Source organism: Cydia strobilella, chromosome 21 (genome assembly GCF_947568885.1).
Source record: "Cydia strobilella chromosome 21, ilCydStro3.1, whole genome shotgun sequence".
NCBI classification, from domain to species: Eukaryota; Metazoa; Arthropoda; class Insecta; order Lepidoptera; family Tortricidae; genus Cydia; species Cydia strobilella.
Window position 1 is genome coordinate 10,234,726 of NC_086061.1, and position 23,856 is coordinate 10,258,581.

A 23,856-nucleotide genomic window follows, 5' to 3' on the forward strand; every position below is an offset into this window, starting at 1 on the left:
TCTATGAAGTTATTTGTGGCATTTAACAGAGCATTTGAGACAAACTTTCTGTTCATAATAACTCATAATTATGATATGTAATGAGAATAGTCATTTTCTGTTTTTCATTGTATTTCGGATTCTCAAGGCTAATGCTTATGTTGTAATTGATTCATGGTTTTTATTATGGAATTATGCAGGAAACGCCACAGACCGATCCACATACATATGTGGTGGTAATTTCACACATTTTCAATATAATAAGAATTTATATTATCTGAACCAAATTATAGGTTGTTTCGGTTCAAATTGCTTACTTACTAACTCATTTAGAATCTTTTGTCAGATTCAGTAGGTAGTGGTTGAGAAATACTAGAACAAATAATTGAAAGATATGATTCTTTATCTCTAACAGCATCACCTTTTTATATTCCTAGATGTATATAGACATTAAATAAAATATATTAAAAGACAATGTGGAACTTGTTTTAGATAGGGAAGCAATTTAGAATATTTTAAGTGTAGGATGTATTATTTATATTACCCCTTATAGCATAGTAAGTGACTATTACTTACTTAGCTTAGTTAAGTGGTTTCTTAACAACTTTTTAAATAAGGGTGCTTAAATCCCTTCCAACATAAACTATCTAATGTTTAATCACCATGTACATTTATTAGTACTATTGTTGAAAGTTGTTTAAACAACTCCGAGCATGTCCTAATCTCCCAAGATACACCAGGTCTGGGAAAAGAAGAGTGGTATTCAGACTTTAAAATATGGACATGATACAATCTATTACGCTTAATTGCGTGAATGTGAAGCAATGAGTGTCTTCTTAAGGGTGTATGTTACAAATAATAAATCAACTTGAGATTTTGAAAGTAAAATTACAGTCTTAGATATTTCATGTTTCAACAAATAATACAGTTCCTTTTATTTTTATGTTTATTTAAAACAGCAATACTCTTTAAAATCTTTAGAGAAGAAAAATTAATAATAAAGACTGCCACGCCACGTTTTTCCTTTACTGGGTGATGCCCCGAAAATATGACTGTCTAGACTCAATTTATTATTGTTTATGAATAAATAAATGAAATGAAATATGTATTTATTGGAATAAACAAATATAATATAAGAGAAAACTATAGCATCATAATGTCTTAAAACCTTGTCTGATGTGTCTTAGACAAGCAACAAGAATATAAAGGGTAGATAAATAGTAACGAATAAATATCTTTTATCTTTATCTTTGACAGTTCTCATGTCTTCTTTCTTTTATGGAGGCTTTATATTTATATACCGCAATATAGGTACATTATTACATATTTTCTTTACATTTTCTAATTATGATGTCTCACATTGGTCAAGATAAAGATCATAGTATATGGGTAGGTCTCACCAGTGAACATAATGTTTTAAGCATAAAGGGATGCTCCAGATAACTACTCTGTTACTGTCTGCTGCTCTTGTTAGATATGAATTATCTTTACATCAAAACTCAAAACTCTTATCTTTACATGTTCAAAACTTTGAACGCAGTAAATAAATCTCTGATTCTCAGAGTATTTACCCATTAAAGTAGTATAAGTTCAAAACCTAATTTTATTATTGGTAATTCTCATGTAATTGGTCGGAGAATTTTTTAAAATTTCTCTGCTTTTTGCCAGGAAACTCAAAAGCCGATTTTGATATTTTGAGATTTCTCATAGCGACTTGTTTATTTAGCCTTAATTTTAGTTTTTTTATGGAATATAGAGATAGGTATAGGTTTCCATGATAGATAATATATAGATATACATATTCTTGCCAAAAATACAAGTGCTTGTTTTTGGGTAGATTTTTGAGACATTTATTTTTACAAATTATTTAATTATCTTCTCTAAACATCTACACTGTTAAAATTATCCAGGACTAAATACGAATATAATGATAGGATTAAACGAACTTACCTGAAGTGAAGTTCAATCCTGATTATATGAAGTATTTAGTCCTGGATAAGGGGTATCCCCACCCTCCTCGAGTAACCATGAATCCATGGTTACTTCCCATTTAGTGCATGAATACTCTAAACTATATGAATGTCATCGTGACAGTTGGTAATTTTTTCTTTCATCTCGGCGACTCTAAATTCGCGTCAGATTGGCCAGCGATCGAGACTACTACACTGTTAAAATTATCCAGGACTAAATACTTCATATAATCAGGATTGAACTTCACTTCAGGTAAGTTCGTTTAATCCTATTATAATTTTACAAACACGACAAAATTAAGACAAAGATTTTTAGAAAACTGTGACGTCATTGACTGGAGTTTCCTGCTTGCCCGTTAAATATGGCCAAATATTAAGTGATAGGAGTGCCGCATGGAGCTATATTGGGACTTGGTTATATTTTGCTAAGCATTTTTATGTTACCTACTGGAGAAAATATTTTTTACGATCTTGTTAATTCGCTTGGATAGAAAAAAAAAACTGAAACCGAATTAATTTCATTATTACCGAATAGTCAATAGGGGATATTACTGCAATGTTCTGCCACCAGTGCAGCACTAGCCTTTATAGTAAACCATAGAGTAACTTATACATACTGTACCTTTAACAGGTTTTTGACAAGTTTTCAGACATAATAAAATATGACATTGATGCATCATGGCGGTTTGTTTACAGAGGACCTGGAATTTCGCTATCTCTTTATCGTTCGAATATGCAAGTGACGGAATTGTGAGATAACGAAATTTCGATTTTCTTGTTTCGCGATAGATTGTGGTAGTGGCGCCACCTACGCAGTTTCGAGTCATATTCCCTATTATCTTTAAGCGTTAGGTTAATAAGAAGTGAAAGAAAATTATTCTAGTATACAGATACTAGAATAATTTTAAAACTAACACAGGACTTAATCGCGTACAAAATTACGTTAATTTATGGCCTGACGTTTCGAAAGTGACGTTACGTTCGTGGTCACAGGAAGACTGGCGAGCAAATTATGAGTGAAAATCGTGTTAGTTTAAATCAGTAAATCATAATATTCAGTGACAGTTTACATGGCTCTACATGGCACGGGACATCGCGTGACGAAACGAGTAAGTAACTCGCTTCTTTACTCGACTGCTCCATTTTAGGAGAGGAGAGTAATGTTTTAAACTACGTTACAAAACGGGAACCACTTTCCTGTTTTTAAAACGGGTATACTTACTAGGGGGAAATATGTGTGTCATTTTCACCCAAAAGGGTACTTATTGTCGCTTGTCAGTAAGGCGCTATTTCCATATAGCTTCAATTAGAAATCAACCTTATCGACAAGTGACAATGTGGTACTTGTCTCGGGCGACGCCGCTTGACACGATTGTACAATTATTATTCATAACGACGGGACTTAATCGGGTAAAATAAGATTTAAATATACCTCCGACGTTTCGAGGACGGCGTTGTCCTCGTGGTCGGGGTGGTACGATTGTACCATTTGTACCTTGTACCCTATGTACCTTGGTTCTTTTAAACTAAACTGGTCTAATACTAATACTGTAACTACCCGACTAAGTCTTGGCTACCCCCCAATAAGGAAGGGGGAGAGGCGGCTCCGGCAGTCCATACTAAATACACTTACTTCCCCTACTAGGTAGGTAACTAACTAATCAGCTTACGCCGCAAAAAATGCGTTGCATAGTAAAGTTGCCAACATTTTTTCCGGTGTACGAGTGGGATATAGCTATACAATAGTACATTATGCAGCGTGGGGGGTGTGTAATTTTGCAAATGAGGTCTTTAGATGCACGACAGCCGCAGGCACTAAATTAAAGACTCGAATTTGCAATATTCTTATCCCCGGAGTTACACACAATGTTTTTCATCACACTTGCCAAAAAGAAAACTAAATTTGAAGCGAAATCATTCTCAAATACGGTGACATTTACATATACATTTTTTATTACATAAGTCCGCCTTTGTACATTGTATATATTTTTGTTCTTTGATTGTGTTTGTAATCTGTCTTATGAACAATAAAGTGTTTACATACATACATACAAACATACATACATTTCAAACATCCGTCTGCCATTTTTAAATTTTTTGCCAGTTTAGGCATTGAAGACCCATCGGAATTCAGCCACAATTGAAAATTGTGTCAAAATATTTTTAACTGCTATTAAATTTATCAAATTAAATATTTTTAAACAAAAACAAAAATATTAAGTTATAAACGTCAGTATTTTTTTACAATTAAATTTCATTGATATCTAGTTAATTCAGAAAACGAATAAGTAACATAATTTAGAAAAAACTGTAACTCACGAGTGAGTTATAGCTTTTTTTTCACAATCCATAACTACAACATAGGGCTTTGTCCTTCAGTACACCTGCATGAAATAAGAATATTGCAAATTCGAGTCTTTAATGCACGACATCCGCAGTTGCACAATGTACTATTACTTTTATATTCATATTATAAATAACCTAACCCGAGATGTGAAATGAATAAATGAGATAATAATCTTTTGTATAACTGCTGTCTCGCTCACAGCATGAGTGTAATAATAACCGCGTTATTTCGCAAATAAATGCCAACATTCATACATCACAAGGTGCGATGCCTCATTGATCTTCATTCATCATTGAACGTGACCTGCGCGCTGCGTGTGCGCACCTGCCCTGTGAAGGTCGCGAGTTCGGTTCCCGGAACGGTGATGAGGCAAAAAAAACCGGCCAAGTGCGAGTCGGACTCGCGCACGAGGGGTTCCGTACCGTTACGCAAAAAACGGCAAAAAAATCACGTTTCTTATGGGATATCTTATGGGACTTCAATATTTATTTTATTCTGTTTTTAGTATTTGTTGTTATAGCAGCATCAGTAATACATCATCTGTGAAAAATTTCAACTGTCTAGCTATCACGGTTCATGAGATACAGCCTGGTGACAGACGGACAAACAGACAGACAGACGGACGCACAGCGGAGTCTTAGTAATAGGGTCCCGTTTTTACCCTTTGGGTACGGAACCCTAAAAAAACGATCAAATACGAGTTTGTCTACAGCAAAGGTCATAATACTTTTTAGGGTTCTATACCCAAAGGGTAAAAACGGGACCCTATTACTAAGACTCCGCTGTCGTCTGTCTGTCCGTCCGTCTGTCACCAGGCGTCCGTCTGTCCCATGAACCGTGATAGCTAGCTAGGAGACATTTTCACAGATGATGTATTTCTATTGCCGCTATAACAACAAATACTAAAAACAGAATAAAATAAATATTAAAGTGGGGCTCCCATACAACAAACGTGATTTATTGCCATTGTACCACCAACTTGCATTTTTGATTTTGTAATTTTTCGTATTATTTCCACTCAGAATTACGAGCTTGTTCAATCCTAAAGCGGACAAAAAAGGGTCCTCAAAATTCATATTTTTTTTTGTTTGTCAGTTTTAATAATAACACAGGGGGAGAGTAGCCGCCTAATTTTGAGAATTATAAATTATTTATTATTATTCGTCCACAAGGAACCCTAAAAACAAATTCTTGGCTTTCCAAGATAGCCTCACACTGTGTAAAAGGTCTTACACTGAGTAAAAGTAAAAAAGGTTACTTTAGCATTATGTTTTAAAATTGTTTGCGATGAAGGCACAAATACCTGGCAACTTGTAAGCGACGAAAATACATACCTACCTACAGTATTTCAAAAAAGTATTTATATTTGTCATTAAAGTATTGAATACACACAAACAATGAATATCTTATAAATACCGTCTTAAAAACAAGTTTCAAATAACTATTTAATAAGCGTCGGTAATGTCACTCAATACGTTTTATTTTAAAATTAATATTTTTTTTAATTAAAATTATTTATTTTCGTAAAATATATTTAAAATTTGCCTGTGTTGGGCACAAGAAGAAAATTTCAAGTACTAAGTTACTAGTTTAAGTAAGTTACTTGGTATCCATGGGGTCCCAGCGCGCACATGTTGTTTGCAGAAATCGCGAAGCGTCTGGTTGACGTAACTGGTGACCGAAGAGCTGGCGGCTTCCTCGCACAACGTATCAGCATTGCGATACAGCGAGGAAATGCCGCCAGCATCCTTGGTACAATGCCTACGTAGTACCACTGTATACCTATATATCTTGTATGTAAAAAAAAAACATCAATGTCATGTCATGTCATGTTCCAATGTTCGTATGACAATACGATAATAGGTATTATTTATGTCACATCTCCATGTGAGGCTCAATGTAATCAAATTTTTTATTGGCTTACAAAAATAGCACATCACATAATAATCAGGCCGATCTACACTAAACGCTTAGGGCCGATACAGACGGACTGCATCCCGACTGCAATTCGTATGGAAACTGCACGACGACGTTGCAGTTGGGTTGCAGTCCTTTTGTACCGGCCTTTAGAGGGGCATAAAACCAGAAAATTGGAAGGAAACAATAGATATAGCGCGCCGCGCGAAACTTGCGCGGGTTTTTACGTTTCATCTGTCACACTTTCCGCTAAAATCTATTTGATAGCCGTAATACAATAAAAACCGATTGCGTAATAGATGTTTTCCTCTCTTGGGTGTAAAAACAATGATTAGACTGGCTAAAAAAGGTTGCTCGAACTTATAATCGGATTGAGCGTGACTTTTATATTATAACACTAGGGTTGTCACTAAAGAGTTATTGGAATAAAATAAATATTTATGGTGTTAGTCGTAAATGTCTGTCAAATTTAAAATTTAATTCGCCATTGGTTATTGTCTGTTCCTTTTTAGGGTTCCGTACCCAAAGGGTAAAAACGGGAACCTATTACTAAGACTCCGCAGACCGTCCGTCCGTCTGTCCGTCTATCCGTCTGTCCGTCCGTCTGTCACCAGGCTGTATCTCATTGCACGAACCGTGATAGCAAGACAGTTGAAATTTTTACAGATGATGTATTTCTGTTGCCGCTATAACAACAAATACTATAAAAAGCACGGAACCCTCTCTGCGCGAGTCCGACTTGGACCTGTGCCGGTTTTTAGGGTTCCGTACCCAAAGGGTAAAAATGAGCTATTACAAAGACTCCGCTGTCTTTCTGTCTGTCAGCCTTCGTGCGCGAGTCCGACATGCACTTGGCCGGTTTTGTTTTCTATTGAGCCAACTTTTAACCTTTTATGGTTTTGGTTGAGTCTGCCCTTGTAAATTTAGTCTTGTATCCGATTAAAACGTGTAAAAATTAAAAAAAATCAATATAAAAATTATAATTTGCGTTAGCTGTATTGTATTTTTTTACGTGGCAACCCTGGATTACACTATAATCAGAGCATTACAGCCTAACTATCCGTTTAGTGTTTTTTTTTTATAAATCGCTGTTCTTGCGCCGTACTGCGTACGCGCCGGTGCAAATGTCGAATATAATGACTAGAGATGGGCCGAATATGGACTTTGCCGAATACGCATATTCGGCCGACCATTCGGTTCAGCTCACGGATTTAATATATACGCTAGATGACGCAAATACCATGATTTGTATTGAAACCAAGCGTGCCTACTTTTTCATACAAAATTTACGCATAATATAATTTTAAAATTACTTATCTGTGATAGGAAATATGTTCTTGTCTTTGGTTGCTCGCAATTTTTGGGCTGTTGCAGTTAATTATCATGCAACGAAACATTTATGTTTTCACGGACGTCCGGCTGCAATAACCGGCGGCGTGGACTGTAAAGAGCGACGGTCAACCTCGACGCTTGGTCGGGGTTCGGACACGCGAAGTAGATGCATTTGCGTCTTCTATGGTCTATTTATTTCTGTGGAGCTCATACCGAACCGAATATTCGGTTGGGTTAAAACTGCTTAAAAAGCTGAAAACTAGTTCATACAGGTCCGCGGTTTGCACTCATCACGTGATCCTTCCCCTTTCAACCGACCAGGAAATTTTATGAAAAAAAAACCGGCCAAGTGCGAGTCGGACTCGCGCACGAAGGGTTCCGTACCATTACGCAGATAACGGCAAAAAAATCACGTTTGTTGTATGGGAGCCCCACTTAAATATTTATTTAATTCTGTTTTTAGTATTTGTCGTTATAGCGGCAACAGAAATACATCATGTGTGAAAATATCAACTGTCTAGCAATCACGGTTTATGAGATTCAGCCTGGTGACAGACGGACAGACAGACAGACAGACAGCGAAGTCGTAGTAGGGTACGGAACCCTAAAAACGAAACAGTCTCATGCCTGAGGCACAGAATAAGTAATAGTATTACCTGAGGGCTAACCGTGAACACCGAAATTCGCAAATAGCGGCCATCTTTCTCTATAACCCTAATTACGTAATTACGCCATAGTAGAAAGATGCCCGCAATTTGCGAACTTCGGGTCTTCGTGGGCCTACCTCTGATCGCGAAGTGCACCCGCCGCGCTAGCTATATTATAGCGGACGCAGTTAAAAAAATTGTTTATTCCGTAAATATTCGGCAGTGCGAACCGAACTATTCGGCCGAATACGAAATTGAAAAATATGCCGAATACCGAATAATTACCGAATATTCGGCCCATCTCTAATAATGACTTAATCTGAATTATGAACCCCTAGTTTAAATTTCGTGCGCTAGAGGAAGAGCTCCGGCAAGATGGTTGGATTCCATTAGACAAGCATGTGGTTCCATGCAGAGGGCAGCCCACATAGCCCTTGATCGCGTTAAATGGAGGGATATAGTTCTTGGTCACGATCCTCAGTCATGAGGGAACGACGAAGAAGAAGAAGAAGAAGTTTAAATTTCATTCGATTGCGGCTTGCGTTTTGTCTAGTTTTGTATGGGATTTTGAACAGCGCGCCAAGCGGGACGTTTTGGAAACTTAAAATACCATATAAGCAAACGCGCGTCACGTCACGCTATCGAATAAACTAGGGGTACCGAGGCGTTTATTATTTCAATATTATTGTTATGAATATTTTAAATCGTAAACAACCAACGATTTATAAATTGTTTGGATGTTGTATCGGTGCTAACTCATTCATTAAAATATTTCAAAACAAATTTTTTGTTAATAATATTTATTAGTACGGTTTTTACTCACTATTATTTTTAGTCGCTTTTGAATAATAGTGAGTAAAAACCGTACTAAGAAATATTTTGAAATATGTCTCACGATAGTTTAAGTGCGATTTTTTTTGTTCTTGCATGTAAATACACCTTACAGGCTCCTGAGGGGTCGTTCATTAATTACATCACATAAAATTTCGTTTTTTTTTTAGATTTTTTAGACCAAAATATACGATTAGCGGACTGGAATCTACAAAAAGCTGTATTCAGGACATACGGGGTAATTATATCTTGGCATATAAACATTACAAAAATAAAAACAAATACTTTACACAATCACATATTGAAAAAACGCTTTGAAAAACCGGCCAATCTGCCGTGTCAGACGTATCTCTGCTATCTTTAGATAGCAGAGATACGCCTAACCAGTGCAAAATGAAACTAGACACTATGCTTTATATAATACTTAAACAAAATTTCAAAAAATGTCTTTAGTTACTGAGATCTTTCATGTTTTAAGATAGACGTTTTCGAATTTTTGGACATTGAGTTATGCGTATCTCTTCTAACTTAAGTTAGAATAATTATGCGTAACTCTTCGCAGTTTTTTTACGGCAAACTGGATTGGATATCTACTATCTCGAGTTATCATAGTTTCGCGTAACCACACGCAGGTAGTACGGCGATAGGCCCGAGTCGCGGTGAGGCGGGGCGCGGAGGGAGCGGCTCGTCGCAGCGCTCCTTGCCACCTCCTTGTGTATTTGTTTATTTGTGTCGTTTTCAAGCAAAAGGTACCACATTGTCGCTTATCTTATAAGGACATTCTGACAAGTTTTTCGTATAAAGATACAAGCAATTTTCGTCCTTATGGTAAGCGACAATGTGGTACCTTTTGATTGAAAACGCCACATTTTCATTTCATTACGTACGTAATATTGACCCGGTTAAGTTAGCGTTCGACGTTCCGGTGTTTTTTTATGTTGTTTGTTCAAAATATGATAAATTAGTCTTTAAAATGAGTTCTTTACGAAGTAAAGCCTTGTTACGAATGTGTAGTGATAGAAATGTGGTAGAAAACAAAGGTTGTGCGACTAATTATCTTAGCTAATCTCACTTTGTAATCATTGCTGAAAACCCTGTGAAAAACTAAACCATTTCGTTTTTTTTTTTAGATCTTAAGATAACCTACATAGGTACTGAACTGTTTATCGTCGTCCGCTGTCTGTCATAACCTAGTCGTCAACTGGTCATGTGATTGTCAATATTGTCATGTCTAATTTTGAATTTAAATGTCGGTCGTTCAAAATGTTCCAATAATTCAAATATGTATGTCAGTCAGCCAGTCAGTCAATCGGTCTATGTCAGGTCGCCACGAAGGTTAGAAGCCCCGACAGGTACCTACTTACAAAAATTTAAAACAAAGTGACAAACATAAGTAATGCACGAGTACTATCTTATTACATACTTCTGTAGTAGTTTCTTTCTTTTGTAGAAGATAACTAATAAATGCATAAAAAGTAAGTAAAATTATGAACATAATTTATAAAACATATTTTTTTTTACTCTTCTATTTATTTTTATTACTAAAAGCAAGAAAAAGTTTCAAACAGTGTCAGTAGAGGCAAAATATTAGTTTAAACATATATTTGGATCGCTGGAGTGTGTTATTTTCAAATACATAGAAACGTATAGTTAATGATTCTGATTCTGAATAAAAAATTTAGAGTAACTGACCTTAATATTTTTACTAGGTATCTTCTAGTACCCACAATAAATTTACACCAAACCTGAACCAAAACCTGAGTTCCACTAGGTACAGCCGGGGTTCAGCATCAGCTCTATCTTGGGTACTGCTCTCCCAAGTGCTCATCAAGGCGTGTCGGATGACCAAAACAGCGTTTGCCTACGTTGCACCAAAACTGAGTTCCACTAGGTACAGCCAGGGTTCAGCATCAGCTTTATCTTGGGTACTGCTCTCCCAAGTGCTCATTAAGACGTGTTGGATGACCAAAACAGCGTGTGCCTATGTTACACCAAACCTGAGTTCCACTAGGTACAGCCAGGGTTCAGCTCTATCTTGGGTACTGGTCTCCCAAGTGCTCATTAAGGCGTGTCGGATGACCAAAACAGCGTTTGCCTACGTTGAACCAAACCTGAGTTCCACTAGGTACAGCCAGGGTTCAGCATCAGCTCTATCTTGGGTACTGCTCTCCCAAGTGTTCATTAAGACGTGTTGGATGACCAAAACAGCGTGTGCCTATGTTACACCAAACCTGAGTTCCATTAGGTACAGCCGGGGTTCAGCATCAGCTCTATCTTGGGTACTGCTCTCCCAAGTGCTCATCAAGGCGTGTCGGATGACCAAAACAGCGTTTGCCCACGTTGCACCAAACCTGAGTTCCACTAGGTACAGCCAGGGTTCAGCATCAGCTTTATCTTGGGTACTGCTCCCCCAAGTGCTCATTAAGACGTTTTGGATGACCAAAACAGCGTGTGCCTATGTTGCACCAAACCTGAGTTCCACTAAGTACAGCCAGGGTTCAGCATCAGCTCAGCTCTATGTATACTAAAACCTTCTCCAGAATGTAACAAACACTTTTCTGAAAACCGCATCAAAATCGGTTCAGCCAAACGCGAGATAATCGCGGACAAACATACGGGTCAAACTGAGAACCTTTTTTTAAGGCGGTTAAAAATTTTGGAGTAACTGACCTTCTGCCGTTAATTCCGCCTTTTACACTTACTGGGATTAAATATTAAATAAAGTACATACAAACAAACACATACATACATACATACATACATACATACATACATACATACATACATACATACATACATATGTAATGTGAGTTAGCACATTATAAAATGGATTATCTTGTGTAGTCTGGTTACGCGTTTTACTAGGAGCACTAATACAACGAACTCTTACAACTTAAGATAAAAGAACTACGCGTGACCAACTCAATATTCGCCATGCCCTGGTTACACGTTTTACTAGAAGTTGATACAATGTAGTCTTCTAACTTTAGATAGACGAAAACCTTAATAAGCCCGCGAGCCGTGGCCACGCGAAATATTATGAGCGCTCATACAACGAACTCATCTAACTTTAAGTTAACATAGTTACGCGCAACCACCAAATGTATGAAACAGTGGTTACGCCAAACTATGTTTATGCGTTTATTTCAAAAACTATGTACTTTTACAAAAAAAAAAATTAAAAAATATTATTCTTCACGTCTATTGAAACACAAAACACTTATTAAAAATTACTTAACTCAATAAACTCACGAAATATATGAGTTTATTAGTTTTCACGCTCACCAAAAACTTTAAAGTCGATTTACTCAAAACTGTGTTTTTTGAGATAGCAGAGATACGTCTGACACGGCAGTAAGTGCTAGTGCGTCGGAATCGCGTACTAAGGGTTCCGTACCATTACGAAAAAACAGCAAGAAAATCACGTTTGTTATATCTATTGTTTTCTTCCAATTTTCTGGTTTTATACGCCTCTCTTAGGGCCGTTACAGAAGGACTGCAACCCATTTGCAGAGTCAGTGCTAAGGAAAATGGCGTCGTTGCGCAGTTGCGCCAACGTTGCGCCGAACAGCAGCCAGAGTTGACTACAAGACGCCGACGCTCGCGAGACTAGTGTGGGGTCCACAGTGACCCTAAAACCATAGAGTAACTTATACTAGAGCGGTACTGTCATAGTAAATTTTGTAACCCCAGTAAATTCACTGCCATCTGTCGACACACTTTAAAACTAAAAATGAAGATTTATAAAAGTACGATAGAATGTATTTATATATAGATAAATGATTTTTTTTATTTGCATTAATTATTTTTATGATTTTGACCCATGTTCTTTTACTGATATGCGTTAAAATTGTTAAATAACAAACGAAACCGTCAACGCCATCTATACGACTGTAGGCCAAAACTAGTAGCGCCCTCTGAACGAGAATCAAATTTTCTTGATTTTCGAGGCACGTTTTTTCCTTAGACTGTATCCGTCTATTACGGAGTTATATCTATCTTTGCTAAAACCAATAGTTAACACTTGTTAATAAGTAAATCCATACTTATACTATGGATACTAACTATAAGATAAAACCACGAGTCTAATTATGAGCAGGATGTGTTTTTGTGTGGTTGTCAAATGGAGGTATTAGAATAATTGGTTGTTGTGCGTCACGCTTGCTCGCTTTGATGGGTTTGACGAGGCATACATTTAAATGTACTTATACAATGTGGAAAGAATGAATGGGCCCTGGAGGGAAAGTGCCTTAAAATAGTTAAAACCTTAAGTTAGCTCATCTTGCTTAAAGGAAACATTCTTTTATTTTTAAAAAGAAACAAAACTGCATTAAAAGATTTTTTGAAATTTGCTTGTTTCGCCCGGTAATCAAACCGACTAAAAAGAACTCCCTATTTTATTCTACTACTAGCTGTGCCCGCGGCTTCGCCTGCGTGGAATTCGGTCTGTGTCAGTAAGCGGCTAATTCACCCCTAATTTATCTCCCTGTCCCCTGGAGACGGAACTTAAAGTAAAGTTGACAGATGGATACGCTAGAGGACTGTAGTCCAGATAAAATATTTTACAGTTAGGTACCTACCACCAAAGATAGATATAACTCCGTAATAGATGGATACAGTCTAAGGAAAAAACGTGCCTCGAAAATCACGAAAATTTGATTCTCGATCAGATGTCGCTACTACCTTTTGCCTACTCTCGTATAGAGGGCGTTAACGGTTTTGTTAGTTATTATTTAACAATTTTAACGCATATCAGTGAAAGAACATTGGTCAAAATAATAAAAATAATTAATGCAAATAAAAAAAATCATTTATCCATATTTAAATACATTTTATCGTATTTTTATAAATCTTCATGTTTAGTTTTAAAGTGTGTCGATAGATGGCAGTGAATTTACTGTGGTTACAAAATTTACTATGACAGTACCGCTCTATAATATTATATCCTCTTTGCTACCACTAAATAAAATTACACTCCAAAATGTTTTTTTTTTTGCCCTTATTCAAATATTTGACGTGATTTAAACGGCATAGAGTAGTAGGTGTATATCGAACGATACAGTACCATTTTTGTATTTTTACGTCCTTGACTGTACCTACCTATCCAAATTGGGTACACTACATATTTCCGAAAGATTTTATTCCGAATTTTAGAATGTCGAATTTTATCATTCCGATTTTTAAATGCTCGATCCATCAAAATTCCGACTGTCATAATTACGAATGATGAAAATCACGAAGATTTATATTTCCGAAAACCCAAAAAACCGAATTTTGTAAATTCCGAACTACATAATTCCGACTATAACAATTCCGATGGTGGCAAACACCGAATTTAACATTTACGATTTTCAAAATCACGAATTCGGAATTGCCCTTATTCTGAATTAACGTGATTCCTATTTTAAATATCCCAATTTTTAAATTTCCACTTTTTTGGCAACAGTTCGTTTTCTTGGGGGTCGCAGTTCTAACCTAACCAAACCCACTTTTGGCAACAGTTCATTTTCTTGGGGGTCGCAGTTCTAACCTAACCTAACCCACTTCTAGCAACAGTTCGGGTTCGCAGTTCTGTCTAATTTATTTATGCCGAATTTTTATGCCAAAAATATTTTATGCCGAATTTAACATGACGCGGCACGACAGGTACCCGTAATAATTACTAAAACGTGAGTCTTCATTTGAATATCACGGACTTCATTTTTCCGATCTTGTAAAAAACCGAATTTCTCAATACCGAATTATTTTATTTCCGATCGGACAATGATTTTTCGGAATTTAGGAATTCGGAAAAAAAATATTTTCGGAAAAGTGTAAAATCGGAACTTTAAGCTTTCTGTCAAGTGATAATTGGATTTAAAGTTTTCGGAAATAGCACATTCGCGAAAGATTCGATTTTTTTCGGGAAGGCATGGTAACGCGTATAAGTCCCAAATCGTTTGACATTTACTGAAAAATGTTTTTTTTTTAAAGTACCCACCTTCGTGACCATTATTAAGAGGAAAGGGAACGGCCGCTTCTACATGCAAACGCAGTCTCCATTTTTTGGATAAAAACTACCCTATGTTCTTCCACGGGACTCAAACTATCTCTATACCAAATTTTATCTAAATCGGTTTAGCGGTATAAGCGTAAAGAGAAATTAAAAAAAGTTTTTTTCATATATTTTGTGTTTTCACTCGGGAATGGTGTCATTTTGATATCATAAATGAATTCGGCATACCCGATTTATACAAAAACGATACCTAACTTGGCCTAGTAGCTTGAATGATATAGTTATCAAGATAAAGTTTTTAACCCCTTTTTCACCACCATGGGGGATGAATTTTTAAAAACGCTGAATAAAATTTTCGTGCTTTTTAATATAATTAACGTTTTGAGAAGTTTTAAGTTCCTGGCTTAAAATAAAATTTGCACCCCAAGACAAACTTTCATCCCCTTTTCAACCCCCTGAGGGGTTAAATTTCCAAAAACGTCAAAATTAGTTTTTTTGTAATCGTCTATCATACCTTTCTAAGAAGTTTCAAAGCATTTGTAATGGATATAAACTTACAACCCCCTTTTAACCCTGTTAGGGGACGAATTCTTGACGCTAAAATCACTTTTCCTGTATTATAATAATATGCCCATTATAAAGTTTCACATACGCACCCAAAAAAAAATTGAACTCCATACAAATTGTCAACCTCTATTTCACCTCCTTAGGGGATGAATTTTCAAAAACGCTGAAATTAGTGTTCTTGTATTTCAATAATATATCTTCTTACGAAGTTTCAAATTGCTAGCTTAAAATAAATCTTGAACTCCATACAAACTTTCACCCCCTTTTTAACCCCCTTAGGCGTAAAATTTCTCAAATTTTTATAGCCTATAACCTGGCCGTGGATTTTTTCGACAGATTAGTAAAGTTTGCATCAAAATCCGTTCAGCCGTTTTCATTTGTAGCGCGGTCAAATAAACAGACAAACAGATAAACAGATAAACAGATAAACAGATAAACAGACAAAAATTCTAAAAACTGTTGGAATGTGTTCTGTTATCGATTCTAAGTATCCCCAGCCAATTTTTTTTCGAATATCTTCCATGTACAGACTTTCGACCCTCTTCCGCTTTATTATATGTATAGATTCGATACAGTTAATGTTCATGATAACTATTCCCGAAAAAACATTAGGCCTGTCTGTTGTACAAAATATCCATATAATCGAATATTTAGTATTCAAGAATATTTCTAGACAAGCAAAAAAAAAAAAAAAATTGAATGCAGTTTTGTTTATTTTCAAAAATAAAAGAATGTTTCCTTTAAGCAAAATGGGCTAATTTAAGATTTTGAGGTACTTTTCCCTTCAGGGCACATTTATTCTGTATACATATAGCGACGGAATATATGTATATATAGACGAAGTTCTCAGGCATATGTAATATGACTTTTAAAAACGGCCCATATGAGCGTCTTGTCTGACAAATATCACAAAATCTGACCCTTTTCCAGCAATACACCATTTCCGGGAATGAAAAAAAGTTGTGATGGGTTAATAAAAGTTTTAAATCTAAAATTGCACAATTATAGCATTAATTTAGACTAAAATGACCAAATCCACAATCAGCTCAACGATTTGTTGAACCCCCCACCAACCAACTGCTTAACATGGACAGCTAAAAGTGGTAAAGGTAAGTCTACCTTAGAACCCGTGGAGTCCCACGGGGTAGCAAGATGACACTCATATCTTAATCTGACGCGCTCGAGTACTTGACTACAAAATCCCGTCTTGGGCTCCCCGACCGTAATGATATGAGATGCAGTTAGACTAAGTTCCAATGTTTCCTAGGTTGTAGTAAGGTAAGGTCGTTAGAATTAGCTAGTTAGTGACGTCACAGCATTGTTATGTAAACCGGTTGGACAATGCGGTTCCTGGCCTTCGCTCGTTATCGAGAGGTATTTAGATCTTACAGATATTACTCAGGTGCTAACGTGCCTTATTCTAACCAAATAGGCCAAGCAATAAGAAGGTATAGAGGGAAATGCTAGGAACACAATTTTTGACTTCGTAGCTTTGTTTGGACTAGTTAGGAGTTGAACGTATCAAGTCCCTGACCATAACCCTGGTGCTGGGGGAGAGGGGGTTTGAAGGTTCAATTTTTCGGTTTTTCGATTATATCTCGGAAACTATGCGTCTGAGCGACACGATCACTTATACAAAATGAAAAGAGATTTAATTTGTTACAAGTTTTATTAAGTCAAGTGTTTTGATATCTTGTATAGTTTTTAAGATATCGGTCGGGGACTTTATGTTCACCTAACTAGTCCAAACAAAGCTACGAAGTCAAAAATTGTGTTCCAAGCATTTCCCTCTATAACTTTTTTTGGGCATTCATTTCCTGGCCTAAAAGAGAATTCATTGTAATAGAAAGGTGGTCTAAAAAAAAACGTGCCCCTTAGTTTGACAGGTTTTGAATGCACCTATCAAATAGAAATAAAAATCTATAATCTGCTATACAAATGAGCTGATTAAAAGACGAGATAGCAGCAATAAGCTGTACAAGACAAGCAACAATTATCCAATTTAGCTTTCACTACAACGCCACACGCCATGTTGCAAAAACAACAATACACGCCAAAAAACAGTTTTTCACGCCAACTTACTAAATAAGCCCGACAAATAACTAGAACTCATCTGTCGTTGCAAATTATTTCTTAGGTCCATTGTTTGAAAAGCGAGATTCGAATTTTTTAAAAACCTGACGTTTTTCTCTCATGCTCGACAAAATTACAAATGCGTTCGCAAAACCGTCTACTCTTCAGTCTATTCAATATTAAACCTTAACCTTATGTGTGTAAGAGTGTAGTTAGTCAATTTTCATTAACACAGCAGTATTCTCATATTTTCCACGCGTTTTACAAACTTATCAAATTCGTTTCAGTAATTATTTTCCGCTCATTTCTCGTTCGAAATTCTTCCTTATTCGTATTGTTTTATGAGTTAAGAGGTATTGTGCTGTAATTTGAGCAGCGGTATAATATTTTTCACGTTTTTACGAGTTTTCCTTACACGTACGTTGTTAACCTTGGCATTGAGGCAAAGGTGATTGTTTGCGTATTAATATTGATTTGTACTTTGTAAGATGTTATGTTAAGATGTCTATGTTATTACGTAATTACGAGTATACCTATTTTAAGCCTAATTAAAATAATAAATTAATTTTCCTAATTTTCCTCGCACAATGTGTAAGCATTGCGATACAGCGAGGAAATGCTGCCAGCATCTACGGCACTATGCCGCAGGGGAATAGTTTTTAGTTTTTTTATTTTAAGATTAGTTTTATTTATTTTTAGTTTTAGTAATGTAGAGGTGAATTTTATTACAACAAGCGACAAGAGAAGGAAGTCGAAAGACGGACTGAAAACGCCTGGAAGAGCTATTGGTTCATGAAACATCTGATGAAAGGCGATCTCCCCCTGTCACTTAAGCCGAGACTCATACTTCTAATTCTCACCTACGGTGTACAAACGCCGTCAAGGCGTGTCAGAGGCAGTGGCGTAACTAGGGGGGACAAGTGCCCCGGGTGCCATCCAAGGGGGGGGTGCCAAAATGGGCAAAAGGCAGCAGCAGGGAAACTTTTGTCAGTCTTCAGGGGGCGCAAATTTGGTGACTGCCCCGGGCGCTATATCCTCTAGCTACGCCCCTGGTCAGAGGTTCAAACTAAGGGTTTGCCAGCGAGCTATGGAGCGCAGCATATTAGGTGTGAAGTCATTCCGGTGCCGTGTTACTGAAATCGTTAATCCTAAAAGAAAAACGATAAACAAATATTCTTGTCTAAGTTACAATGCAGAATCTTCTACTATATTACGAGTATATTGCTCTATATAATTGTAGAGTTCATTTAAAATAACTAAAGAAGCATAAAATCAATGTATTTTCTGTTTTATCCCTTATTTTGCTAATCCAAAAGTCTAATTTCATTGACATCTGATTTCTGCTATAATAATTCCGCTCCGTCATATCATATTTTGCACTACATATCGTCGCTATACTTATTCAACCTCATATCTGCAACAATCATTTCATGGAAATGTCGCTTTTCTTTCATTCGGAATACGGGTGTTTTTGTCATCAAATGAGTATGCATATACGAGGTTGAGTAAGTATAGCGGCGATATTTTACTAGCTGCGACCCCGCGGCGCTCTTGGCCCGCATGCCTACCACGCTCCGGTGCAAGGACGGTGCTTATGTCAATTATGTAAACGAATTAGCATCGTGCTAGCGACGTCTGACCGTAGGTACCGAATAAACAGAGGATCTACCGCGAAAATTCGTTACCTTCCTCTATCGCTCGATTATGCAAGAATGATACAGATAACAAAATTTCCATTTTTGCGGTAGACCGGTAGTTGATAGGTCTAGGTACAGTCGCATTCAGATAAATCGGAGCAGCTATTGTATTCACAAATATCTGAACAAAGCCTCTATAACCAAGACGTTTAAAGCATGTCCAGATACGTCTAATTTAATAACGGCCTAATTCGAACTTTAAGTCTCCAGCAAGCTCGGCCTAATTGCACCTACCTATACAAACGTAGTTCCGCTCTTATTTTAAAACTACGTCTTGGATTGTAATGAAACTTTGCACAAACAATGACATGAGGTATATCTAGGTCTGAATTATTATTTTTTTTCCACACACAACTATTTTTACAGGTAAACCTAGAGACAATAGTGTAACTATTAATAAAAAATATCTAAAAAATATTAGTTTTATATAGCTCCAGTTTATGAAACAAACGGCCGCCGTGTGTTTTGCCAAGCCAAGTTTTGAAAAGAGGGGTGGAAGTTTGTATGGGGAATCGATAAAAAGCAGATTGGTAGAAAATAAGCTACCCAAATTACTAACCACGCAGACGAAGTCGCGGGCAAAAGGTACTAAATAGGTGCCCTAACGGAATATTACTGGAAGTCATTAGTTGTTGACCGTTTCGTAATCGAATGCATTTATTAGTGACCACTTAACGTCGCCTTCTCAAGTAGGTAATATGTATGTATCTACTTATATTGTGTATTCGCTCTGTGTATACCTAAAGCACAAAATAAGTAGTATTATCATACAGAACGGCCACGCACCGCCCCGCTCCGATTCGAATTACCTCGCCCCGCGACAGCTGATTGACGGCCGTTTGCCGGCCGCTCAGAGTGCGTAGCCAACGTGCAATTGTTTACGCTTCGTAGCGAACGAAACGCAACTGTCACTGTCGCACTAATATGAAAGATAGAGAGAGATGACTATACGCCGCGGAGCGTTAACGATTGGCACGTTGGCTACGGGGCCAGTACTGCAAGCAACTTACTCACACAATGACTCATGACGCGTGTACGTGCCGTTCACACATAGAAATGCAAGTGATTTTTGATGTATAGCATGTCCGCCTAAAGGGTTCGCATTCAGACCCACCTGCAGTACTGCAGAAGTATTACAGGCCTACTTTTCGATTTTGACTAGAGATGGGCCGAATATGGAGTACCGGATACGGATATTCGGCCGAATGTTCGGTTTAAATCTTACGGAACCGAATATTCGGCCGAACTATTCGTTTCGGGTATAACATTCTAATAAATCATTCGGAAACGCTTTTAATACAGTCTGGCATAAGAGTAGAAATTAAAAACTGGCAACACTGTAGTGTCGTCCCTTTCAAATCAATCTAAGAAAAACGGGACGACACTACAGTGTTGCCAGTTTTTAATTTCTACTCTTTTGCCAGACTGTAAATTAGCAGCTAAAGATTAACCGCTTATTAGGCAATTCTCTAAAAATAAACAGGTCAAAAGAAAGGGTCGCAAACAAATTTTCAACCCTTGTCAAATAATCAAAATAGTTTCGACGTTGTTCGCTTACCTAAGATAAGACGCTGCGTAACCGAACCTTCGGCTGAAACATGATTTTCGTGCCGAAACCAGCAGAAATTGAAACCAAAACTTCCTTCGGATACAGTAAAAGTTAATATCAGTGCGTCGCGCTCGCTAACTGTACTGCGAAAATCACGTTAAATCTAAAACCGTTACGAGCTAAACTAAACTGTTTTGAAAAACAGGCTTAGTGCGAGTCGGAGCCCCACACAGAGGGTTCCGTACTTTTTAGTATTTGTTGATATAGCGGCAACAGAAATACAATATCATCTGTGAAAATTTCAACTGTCTAGCTATCACGGTTCATGAGATACAGCCTGGTGACAGATGGACAGCGGAGTCCTACGGGACCCTAAAAATAGTTTCGGTAACAACTACCAATTCCATACAAATATGTATGTTCTATTATTAATATAATAAAATAGCTAATAAAATGCCTTATTTTGAGTCGCTGTAATGTCAACTTACCTAAGACTTTTCATCTTTTATAAACTACCTACATACATACATTTCTACAAGTAATTATATGAGATTTAAAGCATTTCTCGGTTGATGTTCTATAAATTTAATTAATTACAGTTTTGATAACATGATGTAAAATATGTATATATAAGTATTTTTTTTTTTTAATTATGTTGAGTATTAAGCTCCAAAATAAACGTAACGAGTACAAATCATAAAGGCTCCTTAAGAATCAAAGATAAAACTGGACCATAGGTTGTACTTAAGGACTATAGTTACCTGATTTAACGGTACCTATGTACATTGTACATAATATGATGTCATAGTATGTTTCTTTCATTTACTCCGCGGTTGGAATAAATTGATGGGTTGGACTAAAGCAAAGGGGGTGCCGACACCTATTTTTGATTGTGTTATCGTAGAGAATACGCTAAAATAAGCATGTTTTGCAGGAAAAACTTTTCTCTAAAATCAAAAATTGTCGAGATACTTGACCCGCAAGTTGAAACCACTACTTGACAAATTAAAATCAATCATTTGGAACAGTAAATTTAAGTAACAGAGATAAGATAGGTGCGACGACGAGCGAAGCGAGGAGGAGTGTGTTAGATTGACCGCGATGATCGCGATCAAACAGAACAGACATGTTATTGTACCTACTAAAAAAAATCTAAGTCTTTTTTTGCACCCCCTTTGCTTTAGGCCAACCAATTGATGTTTTTTCTGCTTTAATAACTTAAATTTTCTAATTAATCTACCCTTTCGTTGCTACATGTAATTAACTAGCGTAATTAAATAGCTAGTTATAATTAGAACAATAAATAAACTATTAACGGTACAATATCGAGTAAAATTAGTTGCGGGTAGGCCTCTTCCATGTACCAAGAATGTTATCTAAATTAACAAGTAACTCCATAATGACCAAAATCATTAACCCACCTTCGTTATCGGTCACAACGCCAACAAAAAACACATTAAAAAAACACAAAATCACTTCACAAACACGCACACTGTTAAAAAAACACGTACGATTTTCAAATTCGTTTTGGCGCGAAACGCTCAAACCTTTAAAAATGCGGCCAGCGCTGCGCGCGGATCGCGCGGTACTGAGTTTTCAAAACTACGTTCTGTACCGTTACTATGAAAACTGGTTTCAATGCATTTTCATGGCTGCATCGCTGTGTTGACTTTCCATTGCGTGTTTTATTTGTACCTTTGTATAAAACATATGACCAGAAGCAGTAATATATTTTAGTTAGGTAAAAATATAAGGCAAAATGTGTTTAAGAATGACAATAGATGGAAGATTGACTCACTGCCTTTAGTTGCGTCATTATTTTACTTGATTAAATGGCGGTTGCTTAAAAAGCAGTCAAATAAATAGCTTGGGGCTATTGCAGCGGAACCTTTTGAGTTTATAAATATGTAATACTTACAAAATCGGGTTCAGAAAAGGCTTTACCATAAGTTCAATCTGGTTCAACTTATTTGGGCATAGGAAAGGGAACGTGAGACTTACTAACTAAATTCTTATTTTATTTAATATTCATATACCCACTAAATACACAGTTAGATTGGGCAATTATTGTTAGGAAACAAACAGCTAATAAAATACATGTTTGAAACAAATATAAAATAAACATAGTGCAGCCATAACATATCCAAAAAGACGCTAACGTAAAACCGTGCCTCGGAAATCAAGAAAATTTGATTCTCGCACAGGTGGCGCTACCACCAATACCAACCTTTGGTCCATTCTCGTTTAGATTACGTTGACCGTCAACTATATGGCGTCAATTGACGGTTTCGTTTGTTATTTAACAATTTTAGGCCGAGAATAGGCCAAGGTGTAGGCGCCATCTGTCCGAGAATCATTTTTTCTTGATTTCCGAGGCACGATTTTTCTTTAGACTGTATTCATCTTTTACGAAGTTACATAGGTCTGATAATTATGTTAATAACCCCATTTTACCTGGAGTTGACTGGAACAGACCCCTATTTAGCGATAAGACCGCCTGTTGTTTACCTCTCCTTGAGTTGCTGTATTCATTGTATTGTTTTCTGTATTGTATTGTATATTCCTGATTGATAGAATGGATTAAGAAGTTAGGAAGGGGGTATAAAATACTTTCAAAATAAAGCAATAATTATTCATTTTCTCTTATATTTATTTTTTTGTTTCCAATGGGATAGAATTCAATATAACTTACATCTCCTAAGCTTCTTGCGAGCCGTATACGTGATTAAAAATATGGAAGTAGGGTAGGGTAGGAAACAGTGGCTCAGCTCGAACAGTAGCTCAGTCAGAAATCAGAAACATCCCCAATATCGCCTCTATCATGTTGAAATTAGGTTGAGTGAGCCACTGTACCCGGCTATTTTTTTCCGAGCCACTGTTTCCTACCCTACCCTACACAAAATCTTTAAGTAAAAAGATATGCGACGATTCTGATATGCATGAAATTGAATT

General features: G+C 36.7%; 1 protein-coding gene across 1 annotated transcript in view; it reads right to left on the bottom strand.

The window, feature by feature from the left end:
• Window positions 1-22,468, bottom strand: part of LOC134750954 (rhophilin-2-B) — a 173,330-nt gene extending 150,862 nt beyond the window's left edge. Inside the window, exon 1 of the mRNA XM_063686239.1 lies at window positions 22,326-22,468. The gene's annotated coding sequence lies outside the window, so the exon portion shown is untranslated. The remainder of the gene's footprint in view (window positions 1-22,325) is intronic.
• Between the last annotated feature and the right edge of the window lie 1,388 nt (window positions 22,469-23,856).